Source organism: Corvus moneduloides, chromosome 13 (genome assembly GCF_009650955.1).
Source record: "Corvus moneduloides isolate bCorMon1 chromosome 13, bCorMon1.pri, whole genome shotgun sequence".
Classification (NCBI taxonomy): Eukaryota; Metazoa; Chordata; class Aves; order Passeriformes; family Corvidae; genus Corvus; species Corvus moneduloides.
This window is the reverse complement of record NC_045488.1, coordinates 4,297,183-4,320,445: the sequence shown is the minus strand read 5'-3', so window position 1 is coordinate 4,320,445 and position 23,263 is coordinate 4,297,183. Positions and strand designations below refer to the sequence as shown.

The 23,263-nt window shown below is 39.8% G+C and overlaps 1 long non-coding RNA gene across 2 annotated transcripts; it reads right to left on the bottom strand.

Annotated features, from left to right (window-relative positions):
- Positions 1 to 730: 730 nt before the first annotated feature.
- LOC116450282 lies at positions 731 to 23,263 on the bottom strand. Of its 2 annotated transcripts, XR_004242742.1 has the most exons (7): positions 23,125 to 23,263; positions 16,901 to 17,016; positions 12,240 to 12,334; positions 4,413 to 4,463; positions 3,241 to 3,363; positions 1,489 to 1,608; positions 731 to 1,133 (listed from the first exon to the last, which is right to left on the bottom strand). It is a non-coding gene; the product is annotated as an uncharacterized LOC116450282 (long non-coding RNA). The 2 variants fall into 2 exon arrangements; XR_004242743.1 differs by lacking the exons at positions 16,901 to 17,016; positions 23,125 to 23,263 and adding an exon at positions 15,956 to 16,131.

Genomic DNA, 23,263 nt, shown 5'->3' with positions numbered 1-23,263 from the left:
GTGGTAATGATCCCCTTCCTGCCAGCACACATTAAACACATGCTGGTTTTTGTAAGTTCATCTATTGTGCTCACTGGTCTCATGGTACGTTTTATATCCTCTGTAGGTGGAACGTTTTGAGAAAGCTCTTTAATAGCCAGCATGGGCTTTGCTAAATTAACCCATCTAAGATTTGAGATGTGCTATGAAGATGCATATGGGCAGCCTCAGAGGCTCTGCTCGAGCAAAACAATTTAAATCTTAATAAGAAAATTATGACTCACAACCTATCATTAATATTTAGCTTTTCATTAGTATTGCACAACAAACTAAGTCTGATTTCTTTTTTTTTTCACTCCCCTTTCCTGTACTTCCTGCTTATGGTATAATCATTAAGTTCCCACTTTTAAACAACCCCATATATTCTTCTCAAGGTTTCAAGATGTGCAGTTCTTTTCACAATTTAAAAATGTTTCTAAGGTGACATTTAAATGAAGAAAATATATCAACAGAATTCAATCAATTTTTTTTATGTTTAATTAAATGAGTGCAATCTCTTCTCAACTTGTAAATCATCTCAGCTGTAACTAATACTGACTTGTTTAATTGGGTAACTGGTTTAAATGCTTAAAGAATTAAACTAAACCAACTCCAAGGTAGGAAGTTATTTAACTCAGCCGGTGCAGACCTTTAGATTTGTATTGTAAATCAAAGCACATGAAGGTGAACAAGAAAACAGAACTACTGGAAGTATTGGTGCATGGTTTAATTAGTTCTTTCAGGATGTGTATTCACTTCTAAATGGATCTATCAATAGGAAAGAAAAAGTGATGAAAGTAGTGACATCTGGAAAAAAACCACAGAAAGAACATCAGTGAAAGTTCTTATAAAAAGTCTTACTTTTTATGAGTAAAAGGATTTTCCTTTGAGGCTCCTTCTATTATCACACAATGAATCTTCTGCCATCACAAACGCAGATGTTCCCTTAAGTCTGCACAAATGCCAAAAGCTCTTTGTCTTAATATCCACTCTGGAAGGGCTTCTCTGTTAATGAGGATGTATTAGCAATTTATTAAGTAATGTTCCTGCATCTGCTGCTGGTCCTTAGCCTTTCCCTTCCATGTGATCCAAGTCAAGCTCTGCACAAGATGAGCCTGGAGGAAGGCAAAGCAAATAATGAGCTTTGTAGGCAGCAGTCCCGTGGGGAACAGGGTGAGGACAGCACCCTGCTTTTATCTGTAACATAAATGTATACGTGTGATGGATTTGATGTATCCGGGGTCATCAGCAGGATGAGAACCCCTTCACCTGCGTGTGATAGGAGGCCAAGAGTGCAGTCGTCATGCTGAAGGCAAACTGCATTTGCTGGCCTGAATTAAACGCACTGCTAATTAATTTCCCCATTAGATGTCGTTTCCAGACCTGGGCAGGGGCAAAAGCCATTCCCACCTCTTATTACACGTATAACCATAAATCACCGTAAAGATCGGTGCTTCCGGGAGAACTCACAGGACTTGCAGCATCCCTTTGTGCTGGAGGATCCCGGCAGCTTTTGGAGCGTTTCTCCATGCAGAGAGAGAGCCGAACGCTCCACCGTGTGGCCAAGCTGCTCCCAGCGTTAACGGGTTCCTTTGGGGAGGAAAATTGAGATTAACTCTTAGGACATAAACAAAACATCGAAAAGAAGGTGTTTTCAGCTAAAAAAAAAACCCCTCAAATAAATGCTGCAGATTCAGTCACAAGTTTAATTGCAGAGCATAGGATGGCAATGGGAAGCCAAGATAAACCCAAGAGCACTAAAGTCACAGGAGACTGATGCAAAAGTCTCGAAACAGTTAAATCCCCACTCGAAGTCCAGGTCAGTGTTCAGAACTAAAAAGCCATTCTTTTGATCTGCTAATAAGGAGTGAGCAATTGATTAGGAAAAAAATCCCCTAATATGGAGAAAAAGCTTTTATTATCCTCCTTCCTCTCTTAGATATATAAACTGCACCACTTTTTCATTTAAGGTTGGGGTTTTTTTCTTTACTTTTTAATATCAGTAACATTAAGAATGGAATGTTTTTTACTTTAACCTTTTTTGCTTAATTATTCAGTGAACTTTTTAGGCACTACTTCTTCAGTATAGCATAAATATCCAGTGCCACATTAAATGCTTAATATCTGCAGGTGGCTAGAAAAATACTATTGTTTTTAACATTTATCAACAGCAAATCTAATTGAAGGGATATTTAAGCTCCCATTCAGAGCCTACTGAAGGTTTTCAGTCCTTTTTCCAGTGCTTGCTAAGGGCTTTGAAGATGCTCTAGTACAACCAAGGATTCCAGCCATAAAAACCTTGGAAATATTGTTTATAGGACAAGGACTCCACCTTCCATTCATTGGCCATCGTGGAGCAGGGGAAAATGTGGGGATGCAATAACAGCTTTGTTCAAAGGCTGGTCCCACACCCTCTGACCGAGAACAAATGAATACATTCAGAGAAATAATATCTTCTGCTGAAAGGTGAAGTTCTCATCAGTCGTTAGATGATTTCTTATACAAAAGGGAGGGGCCTGATTCCGATGAGTAATGTTTCCTAGAAATGTGACTCCATTGTCTAATTTTCATAAAAACTAATTTCTTTCTTCTTGTAATGATGGATAATAAAATCAATATATTGCAAGTGCCAGAACATAAAACAAGCTTGGAGTGCAGAACATGGGATCTGTCACATTCATAGTCCTTCCTGAAGAAAGTAAATGAAACTTACAGTTGAAACAGCACTGATGTTTCAACTGCTGGAGCATGCTTCTGAAAATAACTATCTCGCATTATTAGTATAATCCACTGTATACTTATTGTGAAAAGTGTCCTTGAAATAAAATTAAGGGCAATGCATTCAGTACTGAGTGCTCTGCTCCTCCTGCACGCCCAAAGTAGACAAATTCTGTAAAATATAAGTTTTTAAGTACCAGGTCCAGACATTTAAGTGTTCTGTTTAAGCACAAGAAACTAATCTGATTTTCTTGTAACCTGATTTGAAATTTGTAACATGACCTAAAATGAAGAAACCAGATCAATGGGCTTAGGAACCTGTGCTTCTCTGTGGAAAAAAAAAGCCAACTGAATAATCTGCAGACATGCAGAGAGACAAAACAATTGGAATCAAAGATGAATGTAGCTAAACAAGATTCTGTCATTTGAGGTGACACACACGGATTTCCTGGAACATTTAACATCAATGTGCTTTTCTGTAGATCAGCTGGAAACTAAGAATACCTGAAAGTGAAAGGTTCAAGTCACTGGATCATAAATCTCTGCTTTAGAAGGTAAAAACTCTCAAGTGCCCATTCCTGATGGTTGTATTCTCCCTGTGGCCAGTGCAGCACCTCGCAGGAAACTCTATAGTAGAAAGAAAAGTCAAGGCATGAAAGCAATGCCTAAAGCATTTGTCCCCTGATTTGGGAAGTGTCTGCCAAGTACAACTGGACAGAAGTGGGAAATGTAGCAATGCAGCAACCAGACAGCAACAGGAGAGACTGGAGGGGAGCAGACTGCATCAGACCTAATGCTGGAACCCAGGATGCTCTGACTCACACCATATCCAAACCAGTCCAAAAGGAATTCTTCTGAGTGTGATAAACAGACATTGTCTAAATGTCCAGGTCTCAGAATATGTAAAAGATCATTTAGCAGTGAGTTTCACTGGTTGTTCGTGGACCGTGTGTGTTTCAGCAAATAACTTGAGTGACACACAAAGAGAAATTATCAGGTTAGGAAAATTCTTGAGAGATTCCTAGGAACAGAAGTTAGAGGGGAAACATTGAGATGTCTGAAGATTTTCTTTAAGTAACAAACATTTTTGAAAACCTGGGTAGCCACATCAATAATTATTACACCTTTGGTAATTATACTTCGATTTAGCTCTCATATCTCATCCCATATCTCAGATTCGGTTGACAACTGCTTAATCAATTTATGGTGCTTTTTACACAAACACAGGTGGTTTGGCTGTTTAATCCTTTTCATTGCAAGTTCATCTGTTGGAGATAATAGTTTCTAAGCATTTAAAGGAGTGCTACAATAAACTGCAATTCCCTGATCAAACAGTGAAAAAAGTTGGTTTTTTTTTAAAAATCCTTTTCTGTGCACACATTTCTGAAGCTCAGTTGGGAGGAAAAACTTCAGTGGGGGACCAAAGTCAGAGGACCTTAGAAGGCAACAAAGGCTACAGCTTCTGTAGCTACTCAGCTCTTGACAAAGCCTTGACTATGAGCTCATGGCAGCTTTTTGCCATGGCCTCCCACACATTTAGAACACAGGCACTAGTCCTCACCAAGAAACCATTTCCACTCTGCCCACCAGATCAAGGAAAAAGGGTCATTAAGAGACAAACCTGAGGACTGGAATCCTTCCATTGTCAAGTGGATGGTTAAACACAGACAGCTCACCTGGGAATGGTGGTAGTGGGCCAGCTTGCTAGGGATCTGCAGGAATTTCACCTAGGGAATTCAAAGAAATTATATTCAGTGTGATGAACATATTTCTACCTGTCTGGGTTAACAGCCTGTGATCCCTTTGTGTCCCAAACTGCCGGTGAATCACTGGAAGCAGAAAGGGAAGCTTCACCTGGAATATTTAACAGCACCTGCTGGGGCAAAAGGCTGACTGCTGGCAGTGGGATAAGCATAGTCAAAAGGCATTAATAGTCCTTAGAGAAGAATCCATGAAGTGAATGGCCCTGTACCTCCATCACTTGGTCCTGTCAGGACAAATCAGCTTGCTTGGTCTCTGCCTTTCTGTAAGCTGAATAAACAAAACCCTCAGGAAAATGACTGCTATTTCCAGTGAAATGAGCATCCTTTCTTTCACTGATCTGCAGAGCAAAAAACTGCCAAGAAGACATAGAGAGGAAGACAGTAAAACAATTACGAAAAAGGAAATACCGTCCCCAAGTCGAATTTGGCTGGTTGAGTTGGCAGGATAGGATCAGTAAGGGTATAATCAGAGAGAACAGAAAAACAGAAGGCATCTGAGTTGATGGGAGGAGGAAACAGAAATAGATTGTTCAGCCTTGCAGCCTATTGGTGCTGCTGTCAAACACAGCCAACCTTTCCAAGGCTCCTTTGGGAAGTCTTGTGCTCTGCCAGGACACACAGATGTAGCTTCAGCACGAAAGGGACCTTCAGCTGCTTTGCAGCCAGTGCCCCAGGCTCTTCGTGCTTACTCCTACTGTAAGTCTAGGATGATTAGGGAGGGGGAAAACGCCCAGGATTTGCATCACCTCAGTATTTACAGTCAGACTCACTGGCAGGTGCTGTAGGACTCTGCTTACTCTGCCTCAGTAAAAATTCATGGTGACAAGGAAGCAGAGCCTAGAGATGAGCCTTTCCCAGCCAGGCTGTGCTGCTGAGCAGCTGAGTGTCCCAGCCTGGCTCTCCTGGGTGACCAGGCGCCGTGTCCCCACGAGATGGCTGCAGAGGCTGTGGCATCGCAGTGAGCATGCAGAGCCCTCAGCTAAAGGGCTCAAAGTACCTCAAATGCATGTGGCCACTCCAAGAAGCTGCTTCTTTCAAAAATGCAAATCCTTGTGACATTTGTCAAAGCATCATTAAAAAGGATTTTAAAAAATAAATTAATAATTTGCCTGATTTTTTTAGATTTTTTTCCCTTCCTGTTTTGTGTTTTGTTCTGCTCAGTTTTTGGTTATATGCTCCACACAATTCAAATCATCAGCATCAGATGACTTTTTCTTTCTGCTTTTTTGAAATAAATCTTTTTTTGGAAGTTCTTTTGAAGCCTCTGCATCTCTGTTGTCTGCAATTAGGCTTTTTGTGTTAATTACACTGATTGTCAAACCTTCCATCTTTCTCATGCTTGGCTGCCATTCACTGCTCACAGTGCCCGGTCACTACACCACCCATTCCTTTTCATTTTGGATTTTTTGGTAACTGGCCATGCCATGTCCTAGCTTGACACCAGCTTTTGGTCTTAAGCTCCAATTCAGCCAAGGAACACATGCATAATTCTAAACACAAGCTTGACTAGGAAAAGCTTGACTAGGAAAAGCTTGGCTGGTCACCTAGCCCTGGAAACGTTGCCCTGACAAGGAAGTTCAATAGCACCTAAACAGCAATCTCAGCCAAGGACTCCCACTCCCTCTGAGTGAGAACAGCTGAAATCCAAGCTCTACCTCATCTGTCTGAAACAGTTCAAGCATGGGTAACACAAACACTTGAGTCCAGGGAGATCTACATGCCCTTGTGGTAATTGTGATTTTCTGCAGGTCTGAAGGACATAACCTTGATTTTAGCCTGGAAACCTCTTCTGTAACAGATACTAAATGTCAAACAACCCAGAATCCCCTGTTTAGCCTATATATAGTAACAGCCTTTGTTTGGAAAGTCCCACAGAGAAAACCCACATGGGATTTCTCCAGAATCCATCTCTATCCTGCTCTTGGTTGAAACCTGGCTCTTTGTCAGGTTTCTCTGCCATTCAGAATTGCTACACTTGTTCAAATCCTTTAATTATGCCAATATTGGAGCAAAGTTTTGGCTAAACAGTAAACCAAAGCTTACCTATTTCTACCCAGCCAGGCATTAGGCATGATTACTTTCAGATTTACATCCCCTTCTTACCATGGAGCCATTTTTCAGACTGATTCTCCTAAAGTTTAAACAAACAATTGATGCCAGCCTCAGCCACAACCTCAGCAGAGAAGCCAACAACTTTTGCTGTTGTCAATTTTAATCTAGGTCTAACAAAAAATCCTATTATGTCCTTTAAATATGCCCAACCATCAACCAAAAAAAAAAAAAAAAATCTAACATCACACATATATTTAGTACATTTGGGTTTTTTACATCCTTTTTTCTGCCCAAGAGGGAACAAAGTTACTCCATGTCAGACTTCCACAGACCTTGTTCATCAAGAAAAAAAGCTCTGGTCTAAATTTCAACCATGAATAAAACCTTCATGGCCTCATCTAAACCCAGTCCCTTAATTTTCATTATTACAGTGTATGCAAAGTATGTGAGTCACACAGATATCCCCTTTGGATAAGGCCACAAGGACTTTGTTCTAAGCCCTGAAAGTGCACATTTAACCTTCTGAAATCAATTCACATAGCCATTACTAGCTGTTGTTTCATGCTTGTGGATTTGAGGCTTGGCTCTTATTGGAGAGTTGATTGATTAATTTCAACATTGCAAAACCCTCATTTAGCCAGGGGGACATTTCTGGAGTTCAATTTTCTAACTGAAAACCATCCACAAGAGTACCTTAAAATTATCTAATTTCGAACCTCTGAACCTTTTCACGAGAACTTGCATATGGACATCTTTCACATTTATTTTTTAAAAATACTTTCAGTCACTGTGTCACTGAAATTAGACGTGTGTGTGATTTTTTTCTCCTATTTCTTATTATAGAATCTGAAGGAGATTCTCTTGTGGCTTGCCTGCAATTTACAACCTCTAAAAAGTGTGACAATTAAGACAGAGAGTTAAGAGACCCCAAAACAAGGTCCAGAACATACCATGCGCATAGGTTGAGGTTCTAGAACTGGGCATAAGTACATGAGACAAATGCTAAACCAGGCAAAACTGTTTATTTTAGAAAGATCTCATTACTGAAGCAGAAAGGACAGTTAATCACTTTGCTTCTGTTTCCCTGGGAAACTGTTCCATTAATGGAATTTCCCACCAAGAAAAGTTAGCACTTTATTAATATTTTATTTGAAATTAAATCAAATTATGATCATTTGAAGAAAGTAATATAATTGCAATTTAATCTCTTTTCCATTTTCCTTCTAATTTAATTCAATATGTGATAAAGAGTGTGAAAATCAGAGGGAGTGGATTTTTATATCTATACTTCTTGGTTGTGAGAAAAGAGTGGGTAGTAGTAAATATTTGGGGAAACTTTAAATCTTAAAAAATCCAACATGAAAACATGTAGCACTTTCATGTGCAATTCACAGATCAGCCTTTGAGGTGAAACAAAGTGCACTGCAACGTTCTAAGATTTTTAAAAGTAGTTATAATTTTTATCCAGGCTTGGGAACAAAGGAAGCTGCAAAAAAAAGATTTCTCAATAAACACACAGACATGAAGAAATTGTAACATCAGATGACATGTGAGAAAAGAGTTACCTCCCCTGTTTTCTTACTGTTTTCTGCCTTCCACAGAAATCCTGTAATGGTTGACTGTAGAGTTTAAAAAATCCTGCTAAGAAACACTTATATAATATTACATATACATATATATATTAATATAAAAGTACATAGCAAGCATTTTCAAATCAGAGACGAACCCTTAAATTTTTGGCATGTTTTACATTCTGAAGTAGGATTTCTTCTCCAAATGATGACACATGGATTTTAAATATTAGTAGTAAATTATTATTAAAATATATTATGAATATAAACATTACCTTGAAATCCATTTGTTTCAAACATAAGCTATCCTGCATGTATTCATTTTTCTAAGTGTGGAGTTGATATTAATATATCTGTATATTGTATAAAATTATGGAAATAACTGGAATGTTAAGATTACTATGAAATTGTATGCATTCGTACCACTCACATCTGCTGTCTGTATCAGATATTCTTAGCAGATTAATCAAATGCTGTAGGCTTTCTGGTTATCTCTTTTCCCAGATATTACTGGAGTCATTACATGTGACACAACAAACAAAGCGTTGAACAAAAGGCAATGCTTGGACTGAAAATGAATCTTGTCTGCTTGGAAAAATGTATGTATTGAGAGTGATTCCTTCTCAGGATAGAAATGTAAACTGATTTCCAGACAACGAGCAGCCTCAGGAATCTCAGTCTTGGGGGAATCCTGGGAGGGCAGCAGTGTTATGGGTGAGGAGTATGGGATGTGCTCTACAGCAATTATCCCTCTTAATGTTGTCTAGGAAAGCAACATCAGTCTCTTCCTCTGACATGGACAGCAGTGCCCTAGAGGTGGTTAACTCATAGGATCCAAGAAATATCTGTACATGAAAGAGAAATGCACTCCATCCCTTATTTGGCTAATTAAGCAGAAAACCAGTATTAGCAGTTTTGAGAAAATCCAAGACAAATTTAAGCATCTGGTATTTTCCACTCATCTCTTCATTGGGGCTTTCTTGGCATATGAGCTGTATTTTTGGCTGATTTCCACTACAAGCAGAGAAAAGAAGAAGTCAAGAAGTGTCCTCACTTTCCCACCATTCATCCTCACTCTTTTCCAAAAACACAGTGATAAAGCCAGAGTAATCTCCATGGGCATCCCAGGCATAGTGGGACATCTGACTTTCTTCTAAAAAATTTGTACTATATATAGTTGCAATATTTTTGACATATTTTCTCTACACTCTTACTTGGAGAGTCTTAACGGCTCTTTTGGCAACTCCTTTTCTTGCTGCCTCCTCAGCTACAAAAGGCTGTTTTGCTTGTCAACCATAGTTGCATTTGCAAAAAAAAAAAAAAAAAAAAAAAAAAAAAAAAAAAACAAAAACAGAAGGAGATTGCCAACAAATCAGCAAAAGAATAAAAATCTTCTCCCTTCATCTACAAATATTTTCATGTATCTACGTTCTGTACAAATAACTGTATGTTCCCACGTTTAACCAGGAGTTGTAATCATGACTGAAAAAGAAAAATTCCATGCTATTCATCTTCAAAATGATGGTGTGTGAGAAACTTTCAGCCTCTTAACGGAGCTTATTTGACTTCCCTTTATCAGGACCGTAAGTTTACAACAGCTGATGACCAAAATAAATAAAACCTGTTTCTTGCACATGAGGAATACAGGTCTTGCACACACATTCCCTCTCAACAGTTCAGCTTCAGTCAAACAAGACTACAGTGAAATGTAGTTTGGGGTCTCATGTTTAACACCGGATGAAGAAATCACAGCAATATAAATTACAGTTTGATCTCCAACAGAGACAGTTTAATAGGCCATGATTTAGCAAAGCATTTAAGCAAATGTTTAAATCCCATTGATTTAAGTGGGATTTAAGTACATATTAAGTACTTAGTTGAATTGAGGCCATACTGTGAAGGGACTCTTAGAACAAGGAAAGCACATTAGGCTTTAGGGATCTTTATTTACAGCTCAGATGTTTAACTTTGCAAATTTGGCTTAGGAACCTGTATAATGCAAAAAGGAGCCAAGGACAGAATGCAAGAACATTTGGCTGCCCAGGGTCACTTCAGGATAATGCAACATACCAATATGGGATTTAGTTTCTAAAATACTTTTATCCTGAAATTTACCACATAGAATTTATAATTAATCTGACTTGCCTTCATGTGTCATTCAGCGCTTCATTGTACATACAGATTTCCAATGCTGCCAAATTTCTTGAGGTCTCATTTATTCTTCTCCCATCTTTCCCTCTCACTTTTAACCCCAACCTTCTGGTTGCAGGGTGAGGAGGAGGCACATGGCACTTGCTGTTTGTCAATCAACTCTCACTGCAAAGCCAGAAACATAAAAAGCTAAAAGCAACAAGTGTTTCATCCTGGAACATGAAAATGTGCTTCCCCAAGAGGGGATCAAAACAGATCTTTCATTGCACTTAAAGGAGCTCTGTTAAAATGATATCATTTCTCTCATAGGTCCAAACTGTGTTGTGTCTCTATGGACTTTGCTAAATACTGGAGCTATAACAAAGTATTATGCTGCCTACAGGGTGACTTTTAGTTATTTCTTTATCTTTTCTTCTTGACCCCAGATATTATACAACTTATCTAACTCTACTGACACGATTGCAGAAGACTGAATGATTTCTATGTGTCTTGCAGAGAGGAGCTTGCTTTTGGGGACATTAATAACTCTTGTTGTCATTTTTTCTGTTTGGGAATGAGCCTATTTCCGGAGAGGTCTGGGAAGCTTGGCTTTCTTGGTCGAATTACAACCAACAGGAAACAGAACATTATATCATGTACAAGCACTGCATTTTGAAAGGAAAAAGGGAAATAAAGACTCAAGGTTTTATGGAATCACCCAATCATACATGAAAACAGATTACTTTTGAGAGAAGTTCTTATTTAGCAGTATACCCTGAGACTTATTAGAAACCTTCTTCTTGGTTCTATCTTTATGGCAGGTCCAAATAACAACATGATCAAATTTTAGACCTCTGGAAAAAAATCCTTTCAATTTCACTGCTCAGGCTTGGCTTATTTCTAATAAACATCTAGTTATATAGATAACACTGTAGAAATCAATAATATTCATAATTCCACAAATAAATAATAAGGAGTATTTTCTGTTAGTTAAGAAGGATGAGCAATGTTTTCAAGGCATTTAATTTGCTGTGGGGAAAGTATCCTAGCAAAACTAATCCCTGATTTATAAATTCAATTTTCAGATTTGTGCTGAACAAGTTTGTGATAATGCTACAAGTTAATCTCTCCCTTTCCTGACTCCTACCAGGTGGTAAATTTTCAGAAAAACATGTTTCATTCCAGTGAAGACACAGAGATCCATTTACAGTACAGCCACTACAAAGTACATACAAATACTCGCCCAGCTCAAAAACATCCAAGTGCAAGGCCAATTTAACCACATGATAAACTGACTTTTCTGTCACTGTATGCACTTTTCCTGGTAATTAAACCCTCCTGAGGAAGTTGTATCAACCAGTGACAATCCTGACCTTGGTGGGTGCCTGTGGAGATGAGCACACACAGCCCTGAGCACACAAACCATCAGCCCCCCTTGCTCCCACCTGAGTGTGTGCAAAATACTCTGATTCCACCAGACAGACTTGCTCTGGATTTCTTAGAACTGTGCTAATCCCAGCTTGAAACCCAGGACACAGCAGTCCCTGAGTTGAGATACATTTCTAATGATTAACAGACAAATTAGGGAAATACTGAGCCTATTAAAATGAACATACTCAGGAATGTAATTGGATAGTGAATTAAATCATTCCTTTCACACTGATTAAACCAATAAAACAGGATGATGGTTCGTGCTCTGAAAGTGTATTACCTGACATTTCATCATACAATGTCAGAAAACAAAGAAGAAAGAGTAACTAAGCTTTAGCAACAACATTCAGAACATTATGGCTATTTAAAGAACAGTTGCTGTTTCCACTGTAAATACTTACCTCAAAGTAAATTTTCACACAACCCAACATGTAAATATTTACCGTGGAGAGAAGCTTAATTTTTCTTCATTCTCAGTCATGAGAAAACCCATCGGTCTCATTTACCTCCTCAGTTGGATTACTTTTTCAGGAAATACACTAGAGGTTTCCAATACCTTTTGTTTTCATTTGCAGCCTCTCCAAGCAGTCTAAACTCCGAAGCAGTAGAAACCAAATAGCTTGTGTTGCACAGTAAAACAGTGGTTCTATGCTGGAGGGGGAAAAATTAACAGTTTTTCAGTAAACTTTCTGTTTGGTATATTACTACATTGAGCCAGTGTCAGTTTAACTCCAAATTTGCGTTACAACTTGTGTATGTTAACAAAATAAATGCCAAAGAGAGGCTCTGTTCTCTCAGAACATATGAATCCATATCCAATCTCAATTAAGTGTGAAGTAGGAATCTCAGGAATTACAGTAGGTGTGAGAATCTGGTGCCTGTGGAGTTAAAATACTCCCAGCAGTCACACCCCGAATGTCCCTGGGTTTTGTTTGTTTGTTTAAATTACCATCTAGGAGCTTAATGATTTAGGAGAACTGTCAGTGTCTCTTTTCTAGAGGGTGAAATGTGGGACTGATGAGCTCTAACCAGGGCAGCTACACTTGGTTTGAGTCCTATGAAGAGGCTCAGTAAAGAAAATCTCAGCCACCGAGATCTGCCACTGCATCCTGTGCTCTGCTTGCTGCAGAGCTGCCAGCGGTGTGAGTGGAGAACTGAAGCAGCATTTATAAGATGTGTCTTTTTTCAGCCCACAGGAATCCTGAAGTACTCGAGCTAATGCTCCACAGGCCTGCTCGAGCCTTGGAAGCCATCCAGCAGTTGCAATGGAGAGATCAGGAGAGATTAATTTCATCTACTGCTTGAGTCAAGTATTCTGCTTCAGGGTAAAACAGCAATTTTTGACCTCACCCTGGTAAGATTACACTGTTCCTGGTACCAGAGTTATTTTAACGCAGAGAAAGGCTTCATTGCAGCTTTCAGAGCAGGCTGACTGCTCTTTTGGTCTCCTCGGTGTGTGACTATCAGTTTATCACCTCATTTGTACCACCAGGGCTCCTGGCAGGTCACTGTCAGCAGCGTGATACAAGGGACCAGACAGCTCTCGGTGCAGTGTCACCGCCCCACACTGTGCCACCCTGAGACATGCACTGGCACTCACCCACTGATGAGACTTCTAAAGGAATGTGCTGAAATTGGTCAAGGAATCATCCCGGACGAGGAGGGAATTTACTGAAGGAATTATCCAAATGAGGCAGGAAGGCTCTAAGCAATGTAATATGTTGTTTATTTCCAGCGTCTATGGGATATATTATCCCTCAGATAAAAACTAAACCCATGAGAGAGGGAAGTTATTTGGTAAAACCACCACAAGAAACCAGGAAGAGTCATTGTATCTTCAAAAGCAAAGCTATTTTCAGGCCAACAAAGAGAAGGATTTTGAATTCTCTGCTATAAATATTCAAAATATTCCAAGAAGCATTCTGAGAAGCCCTTGAACATGGCCAAAAGCACAGGCCTTACAGCTATTCCTGTTTCTGTGACATTGGCATCAGGTGTTTTTCTACAATTTTCCACAGAAACCTTTGCCTTGCACTGTTGTATTTCACACGTACTGAGAAACAATGCCACAGACAACAGTTTTCCCTGTAGCTTTCCTCCATTTTTATAGGTTATGCTTTATGGTTTGAATGATTTGAAGTAGACTATTTGAAGTAGACTTAAAAGGCAATTATTTCTTTCAATGTCCTACAAGTTTTATACCAGAGCTATGATTCTATTACGCAGACATTTCTGCTCATCTCAGTGCAAGTTGTCGTTTACTTGCAGATGACACAGTGTGACCATCTGAATTCCTGCTAATAGTTACTTAAGAATGTAAAGCTAAATTAAACAACTATCCATATAATCAAACCCACAATAATCTCTATAATTAGCTCTTTTTATCATTTTTTTTTCCCCATAATAGAACAGAAAAAGACCAGGACTTCTCAGACACTAACGAGAATCAAGAACAGAAAAATAAGATCAAATATCTTTGTTTTACCAACAATTTTTAGGCTCAGAGACCAGCAAGTCTGTGGAAAAGTCAATACACAGACTTGTGGGCACCATTATATAATTTCCTGTTGCTTTTCCAAGGATCCCATGATCATTTAATGTGGCACTTGCAGGAAATATATAAAAAGGAGCATTGAAGACAGAACTGCAGCAGTGGGATGACATCAATACAAATGCAAATACACACCATTCAGAGATTATTCCAAGAATGTCATTAAAAATAATCAGCTCTATGAATTCTGAGAGCCCAGGATGGGTGTGCCAAAGCACCTCTTTGGAAGGCCATTGCCAGCAGAGCACAGAAGGCACAATCCGATAAATGAGGCTATTCTTTTGAAGAGATGCTAAGGTTGATATATTACCAGTACCTGAAAAACCGCCCAGACCCTAGGAGGGCAAAGCAAGTACTGAAATGAGTACAAAACCACATGACTTGAGATTTCCAGAGGCCTGGGGAGACACCCATTTGTTCAAATGCAGCCAGCACAAAACATTCACAAAACATACAATTTTCCTTTGTGCCAATTATTCTATGGAGTAACAGCCTAGAGGCCTGACACCTTCATAGTTTTACCTGCACTGGGGCATTGAGGAATTGCACCTCCATCTCACCCCAGCCCTAGCAGGGGGGGGGTCTAGAAGCTCTTTGTATTAGCCTGGCACTGCAGAAACTCCCAGGCCAACAAACCAAGAGGGAGGACCAATATTGGCTGCAGTAGAGCAGCAGCAGAAAGCAGGGTGGAAAATCCAGCCCAGGTTGTTTTCATCAGGGTTTAATTTAACCCTGTGCTAGTACAGTTCAAACCATGTTAGTGTCAGCAGCTACTCTGAGATTTACTAAAAGGGTGTAAACGGCACCTTAAAACACTATCCTTTGTTTGGAAGAGGAAAGTACTTGGGATTGCTAATATTATGCCCCAATACACTCAAGACTCAGCTATGGACAGTAGATTTTATTAGAATCAAGTTTAGCAGCTTATTTTTAGTCTATGTCAAGCACTCAGTAGAGGGGAAGAGATCCCCCAGCAAGTATTCAATTAGTAACAATGATCTCACAATTGTATTCCTGCTGCCTGGGACACTCATTACTCATAAAATACTGAGCTCTGAACGCTGGCTGAAAACACTGCTACCAAGTGTGAAATAAGGCAGTGGAAGAGAATAGGGAATAATAACAATAAAAAGAAAGACTTCTAAAAGTTATAAACCAATAAAAAGGAGTCTGAACATTACAAGGTAAAAAGCAGGAGGTGTTAGAGAAATGCCAACAGCGGAAATGCCTCAGGCTTCTATTTTCTCATGCCACCTATCCCAAAGAACTTGGAAATCCATAGGTTTTCTTATTATGTAGTAACTACATACTAAAATATCATAGGATGGATCAGGGGCTGCAGTTCCCATCCTACTGATTTTCAGAGGAAAGTGAGAATTTTGTGAAGGGCAACTATAAGACAAAGAAAATGGTATCCAAACATCTGCATAGGAGGAAGGGCAGTGCTTTCAGATTTTTACAATCCACCTGCAAATGTACTCTAAACTCTTACCAGCTCCTATGACAGAGGTGTTTGCAGGGTGCACATATCCAAGAACTCCCCATGGGCCCGAAGCTCAGCCGCTTTCCAAAAACCTCATTCTGCAACCCCTTAGAACAAATGTGCACCAACATCACCCTGCCCTGGCATTTCCCTTCAGCTCTCCCTGCAGTGTGTCACAGCGTGTATAACCTCAGTTGAAGTAAATAATGTTGTTTCTCTTACACTTGATGACTTTCACCTGATAACTGGAGAGGGCCCTGGTCATCAGGCTGCAAATCTGTTTTCTCTTTGTCTCTATCTGCGTTACGCCCCAATTTCCTTTTTCTGTTGAAGGCAGTCAGGGACTCAAGATGGCAATAGAGAGCTGGAAAACACATAGTCCAGGAAAATGCTATAAATATCCCTTTTGTTGCTTAATGTGTTGTTAAACCTCTTGCTAGAGAGGCCTTTAGTGTTAATCTGCCCATCAGTATCTCAAAAACTCCCATCCAAAATTATCAACAAATAGTTTGGTCAGTAGAGAATGTTTATTTGCAGTTGCACAACTCTCAGTTTGCAGAATATTATCTGCTTAAAACATAAGCAAACAGACACAGTCTAGGAAAACCAGGACTGTGAAAATTAATTCATAACCTTATTTTGTAGTAAATTTAGCGTTAGAAGATTTAGCAACGTTTAGCATATTTGGGATATATCATGTGCCTTACAGGCAAATATTGTATTTTTTTTTTTCAATGGCTATCAGTAAAAAATATGATTTTAGAAAGCAAACGTGCATTTTTGTAAAGAAGAGGTTTCTAGTTCCCCTTGTGTGGAACCACCCCACAATACAAACTGGATGCAGGGTTTCTGGCTTGGCTTTGAGGCTGCTGTGGAGAACTGCTGTGTGCTCCCTGCCAGGTGCTTCCTTCCATCCCAGAGGTGGCAGCCTGGAAATGATGAATGAGCTAATTCATACAGTCTGCAGCTATCTGAGTGTCAGATATATACCTAATATGTATTACATATGTCTAGATATAAGGACACAAACTAAATTTGGGTTACTAGCACTGAAAAGCCAAGGAATTGTACAATTATCACTTACCAGTATGCCCCATGTTAAATACATCCAAAAGAGAGTAACATTTTCTACAAGATTATCCTTAATTAGTCTTTGTTCCTTGAAGATCTTGTAATAGTTTACCTCTTTCAGCCTAAGTGACTCTACTGGCCAGAGAACGTGCTCTGTGAAGGGCTGGGCCAGAGCTGATAAGGGTTTATCCCTTTTCTTCTGTGGAGTTTGCATCAAGCCTACAGCTCCTGCTGGGGGAGAAAAAAAAATGTTTTTTTAAATAGAAAAGGCTAATTTATGCCTAAGCTCCTGTTTCTGATCAGAGTAAATGTTGAAAGCTTTAAAGCTGATTACAAATTAAATACCTGTGTCCCCAAAATGCTTGCCTAACTTCAAACAATTGGCTGCTGGGCAGGAGCTGCAGGGACAGGTGTGCTGAGAACTGACACCTATTCCAAGATCAGAAGAGGGCACTAGGGCTTAAGTTATATTCAACATAATCCCAGACAAAAAAAAGAGAGATGGAGCAAAAAACAGTGAAAAGTGTCAGAAAGAGTCTTTTGTTATTCTAGTGCTTCTCTCTCAAAAAGTGAGAAAACAGGCGGGGCTGGAGGCCCATGGGACCAGGATCTGTGGCAGCTCCAGCACAGCTCAAGGGGCAAGTCCTGTCACAAACATTTACAGCAGAGCCTCCAAGCTGTGGGACCTCATCCCCCGCCACAGCCTCCCCTCCACCCCTTGAATCTTTGCATGTTGTTCCTCTGCTGGGCTCTGTGCTGGCAGCAAAGGCGAAGCCACCAGGATGGCAGCTGCTCACAGAGACAAAGAGCTACCCACCCACCCTACCGAGCATCAGGAAGGGTCAGGAGATGCCCCTCGTGGGCTTAGGAGAAACAGGGAATTTTACACTGCAGCTTAGTGGTGATAAAGAGCCACACACCCCTCAACAAAAAGCCCCTTTGTGTCTTGTTCTCCTCGCAGCCATGAAACAGAGCAGTTGCATTATGATTGTTACTTGCTGTTAAATCTGATGTGGTGTTTTGAAACAGCACAAAATGAATTTTCATTACACAGGACTTTGCCCCAGATTGTGCACGTCCTGTGTTAAGGGGGTACCTTCAGTGGTGGTGTGGAAACCACTCAACACAGTGCAGTGTAAATCAGCCAGCTCAGCTGGTTTATCTCCCTCTGCTATCTTTGCAGAGAGACAAAGAGAACCCAAGGTTTCTCTGAAACACCTTCTGTGTGAATATTCTTCTCCCCTTTGGCTCTAAAGAGGATTTAGGAAGAACTGCACCACATATTAGTTAAAATAGACGTGTGAATATCCACTATGTACCAATAAATCCATATAAATCCAAGTTGCAAGACATACAAACAGCTGTACTAGTTGAAGCCAAATTATCCTGTGTGATAAAAGATAAATACAGATGACTGTAATAGGAGAGTAATCAACACTTTCCCAGGTGTCCTTTCCCAACTCCCAGCAATTTGTGGCTCAGGGACTTCAAGTCAGATGTTGTCTTTTTAAAATATCCCTTGGTAGATTTTTCATGCATGGATTTCCTCCATCTTCCTCCAGAGATGCAACAAAGACCCAGAAGGAAACACAGTGAATTAATTTTCCTGACATTCATTTCCGTTGTCCCCAAAAAGACCAACCCCAGGACTCATCCTGACCCCACACAGGAGCCAGCCCATGCAAGGCTGCTGAGGAAGAACCTGTTGGCTACGACTGGCTTAAAGATATGAGTATTGTGTCCATTCCTTACTGCTGAACATGAAACACATGCAAATGTCCCTCCTGAAAGTCCATATCCACATACACCACCCTAATGGGGACATTTGGCATCAATCTTCCAGGACTTGGAGAACTCAGAGGCCAGAAAGCCCTTTCAGAGAAGAGAAAAACCCTTTAAAGAGGAGCACCTCGAACACAATCGTTGTTTAAAAATAGATTTACAGCTTACTAAAATGGAAAAGTCAAGTTATCTAGTGTATATTCCTCTGTAAGCTGGAGGGGAAAAGAAATTTGGCTTATGCCTAGAAAAAAAGATATTCTGAACCCACCGAGATGAATTCAAATTGCATTTTGTAAGAAGAAATTATGAGTACAAGTGACCATCTGTCTTTGGTTTATTAAATGGTGCCTTTCAAAATGCAAGATCCCTACCCTGAGTCTATTTTCTATTTAAAAAATAATTATTACTGTGTTTTACTAAAAATTGAGTGAGGAAAAGCTGAATTTCTCATGCTGCTTCTAAGATAGACAGGAACAGAAGGGGACTGGCACATTTGTGTGTAAATCAGGAGTGACTTTATAAAAGGAATTAATACTTTGGGTAGAATACAGAATAAAAATAATAATTAAAAATCAGAGAACAAAGCATTTGGATTTCTGAAGCAGCTTATGTTACAGCACCTCCCCACAGACTGACACTGACAAAGCTTAGCAATGTGGTTTCCCAATGTGTTTGAGGGTAGCAGGTCTCTGTAACTAAAGTCAGACCTTCTAAGATGACTTGTTATTGCTCTGGCCTCTCCCTTGGACCAAGAATTTTAAATCTTACCCTGCAGCTTTTAGATCACCTTGCCAACTCAGGCCTGTATCTCTTCTGCTCCAGGGAGAAGGTGTTAACAGTTGTCTTCTCAAACCTTAGGAGAAGATGCACATCTGTAGCACAAATATCAGCACCATGAGGAATCCACAGGAAGTTGAGAGGAAAGGGGTGGAAAAACTGAATTACAGGGAGATAAAGCTGCTGTACAATGGGCTTTCCCAGGAGACCTAGGCAACCTCTGCTGTTCACCTGATATAAATGTCTGTGGATGTAGGATATCAACTACAAATCAACAACAGAATATGCCGAATTTCTAAAATATAAATTTGGTTAATGTGGAAGACCTTGTCAGAACTTTTTTTAACTCCTCACAATTTAATCATGACACCACTGAGGTTATCTTGACTACTACCCCAGATTGGCTATCACTTCTCTCCAAAACAATCTCCTTTTGGTCGTCTTTGCTTTTCAAACTCAAGAAGTTGAGTGAAGAACCTAAAAATGCAGAATATCAGAGGAACACAAACAATGTTGTCTTTCATATAGTCCATCCCATGCTTACAGCAGACATGCCATTTTTATCTAAGGACCAAAATAAGAGCCCGTATCTAGCCAGATCCTCCTTGTTGCCAGTACTCCCACCTCAGAATTAGTCAGGTCACATGAACACATCACTGAAATAAATTGTCTTGCTGGACAACTGGTTCTTTACATGCACAGTCACAGTCACGACAGCTCAGGAGATTCTGATTGCACAGATTAAAGGTATGATCTCCCACAGAGATCTAAAAAGGCAGTAACACCCACCAGAAACTTACTACAGTTATGAATCAGGATCTTGCCACCAACATCTTGGAATGTCTGGATATTTTAGCAGAGACATTGCAGGGGGCATACACTGTCAGAAATATCCAAAGGATTTCCATTAGCCAAGAAAAAGGAAGAAAATACTTAAGGAGGGTATATTCCTGACTGCAAAATTATTCTGATGTAGTTCTTAGAATTTTGAAATTGGTCTCCCTACTCCACTGGTGTAAAGCTGGCCAGGAGAGAAGGATTCTTGATGGCACTTTGTGAGAAATGGAAGCTGAATTTGAAATGAAGCAGCTAATTTATGGCTAATGCCTGCTAATGATAGCAGCAAAAGTGTGTGTTTATGGCAAACATTTAAAACTTCGAGGGCAGACGTTTACAAAGGTGCGAGTCAGTAGTGCCTTCATAAAGCTGGAAAGTAAAAAGACATAAATGAGCATTAATGTTGTTTTTAAAAGGGAAAAGACCAAAGTTATACTAATGCAGATGCAGAATAAAAAACACAGCAATTGAAAAAATAATTAGGATAAAAAGTGTGGCAGCTTAGTGGGAATGATTTGCTCTTTGAAAGTCAATAATAAAAAAATCACTGCTTTGAAGAGGAAAGACAGGGTCACTAAAAGGCAAATGCTCATTACTTTTATTTTTAAAAGCATGCAGAATAATGAGGAAAAGTTGAAAGCTAGGGGTGTATTTTGGGGGAATATGTCATAACTCAGACATTAAATGGGAATAAAACTACATGATTTCAAACTGGGACTTTAGAGACATGAGATACACATTATATATCTCTTGGAAAAGGGACAGTGATTTTATGGGATCTTCCTTTAAATTTAGACCTTTGGTATTTTCAAGTATTGAATATACCATCAGGAAAGGTTAGGAGCAATGTGCCAGCTTCACTGATATCATCCATTTCTATCTGATCAAGCCAGTAACAGATTGGACACAGATTGATCAGGATAAATTTGTATGGAGTTCAGCTCTCCCTGGAAGAAAGCACTACATGAAGTTAAACGTGGTTTCATGGTATTAGGAGAAAATGATGAAAACAGAATGGAAAAGCAGAGAAATGCTCTGAGCCAGTCCACATTTGTAAATGAAGGAAGTGATAAGAATGGTGCAGGAATTGCCCTGACACCTAGCACTGAACCTTTCGGGCAACCTCTGCTCCCAGGGAGGACACTTCTGTACTGATTGCTGCAGCATAGCTGGACATGCACCTATCATTATTCCCCAGGAAATCATCCCAGCTCTTATTAATGCCAGCACAGGAGACAGGAGGACATGAAATGCTCCTTTTGGTAAGAGTTGCCTCTCAGAGCACAGTGGGGATTTGGACTGAGGGTTTAGTTTAGTGCCAGCTTGCCCACAGCTCTCCCTAATAACCATACAAGCATCCCAGAATGGTGCATTTTGAATTATAAAAGATGCTTTTCCAAAGACAAAAGGACTACCGCCATCCACCCATCCCAAAATCCAAAAAAGACTAGAACCTTGGAGAATTTACAATAAAATAAAACCATAGCTAATTTTTAACAGATCAGTGCTCTATCTTTGCAAGCTCTGTGTAGCAACACATCGTTCACTTCACCTTAACTTCACCATTATGTTATAGTTTGCACCACTGTAATTGTCTCTCTGAAAGGGACCCCAAAAAGATTCAGAAAGGCATCTCTTTACCCAGTGTACTGACTGTGCTTATTGATGTGAGTGGTAGAATAATTTGCATGACAGCAATTAAGAAATTCTACAGCCAATTTATAATCTTCTGTTTTTATGGTATAGATAGCAAACATTTTCATGAAAGAAGGCTGACTTATTTGACTGGATGGATTTTTAACTTGAGGGTGACAACTTTCCTTTTTAAAATATCAAATGAAGACATCTGCAGACATCAAAAAAAAAAAAAAAAAGGAGAGAAAAACCCTCACAACTTCTGCTTCTCTGTGGAAGATGTTGAGAACTATCACATTTACACTGCAGTCACAAGTGTGCAGACCTGCTCCTCATGCACAGCTTACACAAACCAGCATTTGAGGTGATGGAACGGAAGAGTGCACAGGCTTGCTCAATATGCTCCTTCCTTTAACCACAGAATTTACTGCTTGTAGCAACAGCTAAGAAAAATTTAAATTGTGGTTTTTGCTGAAGTGCACCACTAACCAACAATTCTGCCATAAGAAAAACTGATTACATAAAGCCATAAAGCATTGCAGCATAACAATATACATAATTAAGAAATTAAAAAGTAGTTAGGAGATCTCACCAAGACCTTGGTGGAATTAAGATAAAATTTTACAAGTTGAGGAGCCAGCACTGAGACTGGAACAGTTTTTGGAGGGAGGGCAGTGTGTACGATCGGGTTTTGTAAGGCAATGCTCATCCATAACTCAGGAAATGTTTTTGGTGAGCCTCGTGGGGCAGAGACAGCTCCTTCCACCCTGCAGGCCACAAGTCTCAAGTTTCACACACTGCTCACAATAACCGTAAAGAACACTGTTAAAAAAAAAAAAATTTAAAAAAAAAAGAGAAGAAGCTCTATTTTTCCACCTCACAGATTCCTTCAGAAACCCCCACAGTTCCAAGGGCATGGATGAAGTGGTAGTTTCCTAAAGGAGAAACCTTATGGGCTGAAATAATGTAACACAGATAATGACAACTTTCTCCTTAACTAAATACAGACATTTCTCTGAAGCCCCATGAGAGGCTGGCAACACCTGAGCAAGTTAAACATCAAAACTTGGATAAAGTCACCATATATTTGGTCCCTAGAAGGAAGAGTCACCTTTTCAGAAAGGCAACTGCTCTTGCTTTACTGTGGTGGGTCTTTTTGATGCTGGTAAACAGAACATGAAAAATACTCCAGCAACACAAACCTCCTGAAGGTGCGAACCACTGCTAGACTAAACTCGCATTGTCTGCGTGGCACTTGGGTTGATGTTTGTAACGAGATACTGTGAAAACACAAGTGAACTTGACCTTGCCCTTATCTTTGGACTTGCAAAGTGATCTCTGCTGGAAACTTCCTCGCATTTCCTTTCAAGTGCCAGATCAAGACTGAGACCCATCAGATAAAGCAGCGTGCCTTGAAGGCTTGACTCGCAGCTGTCCAGACAGT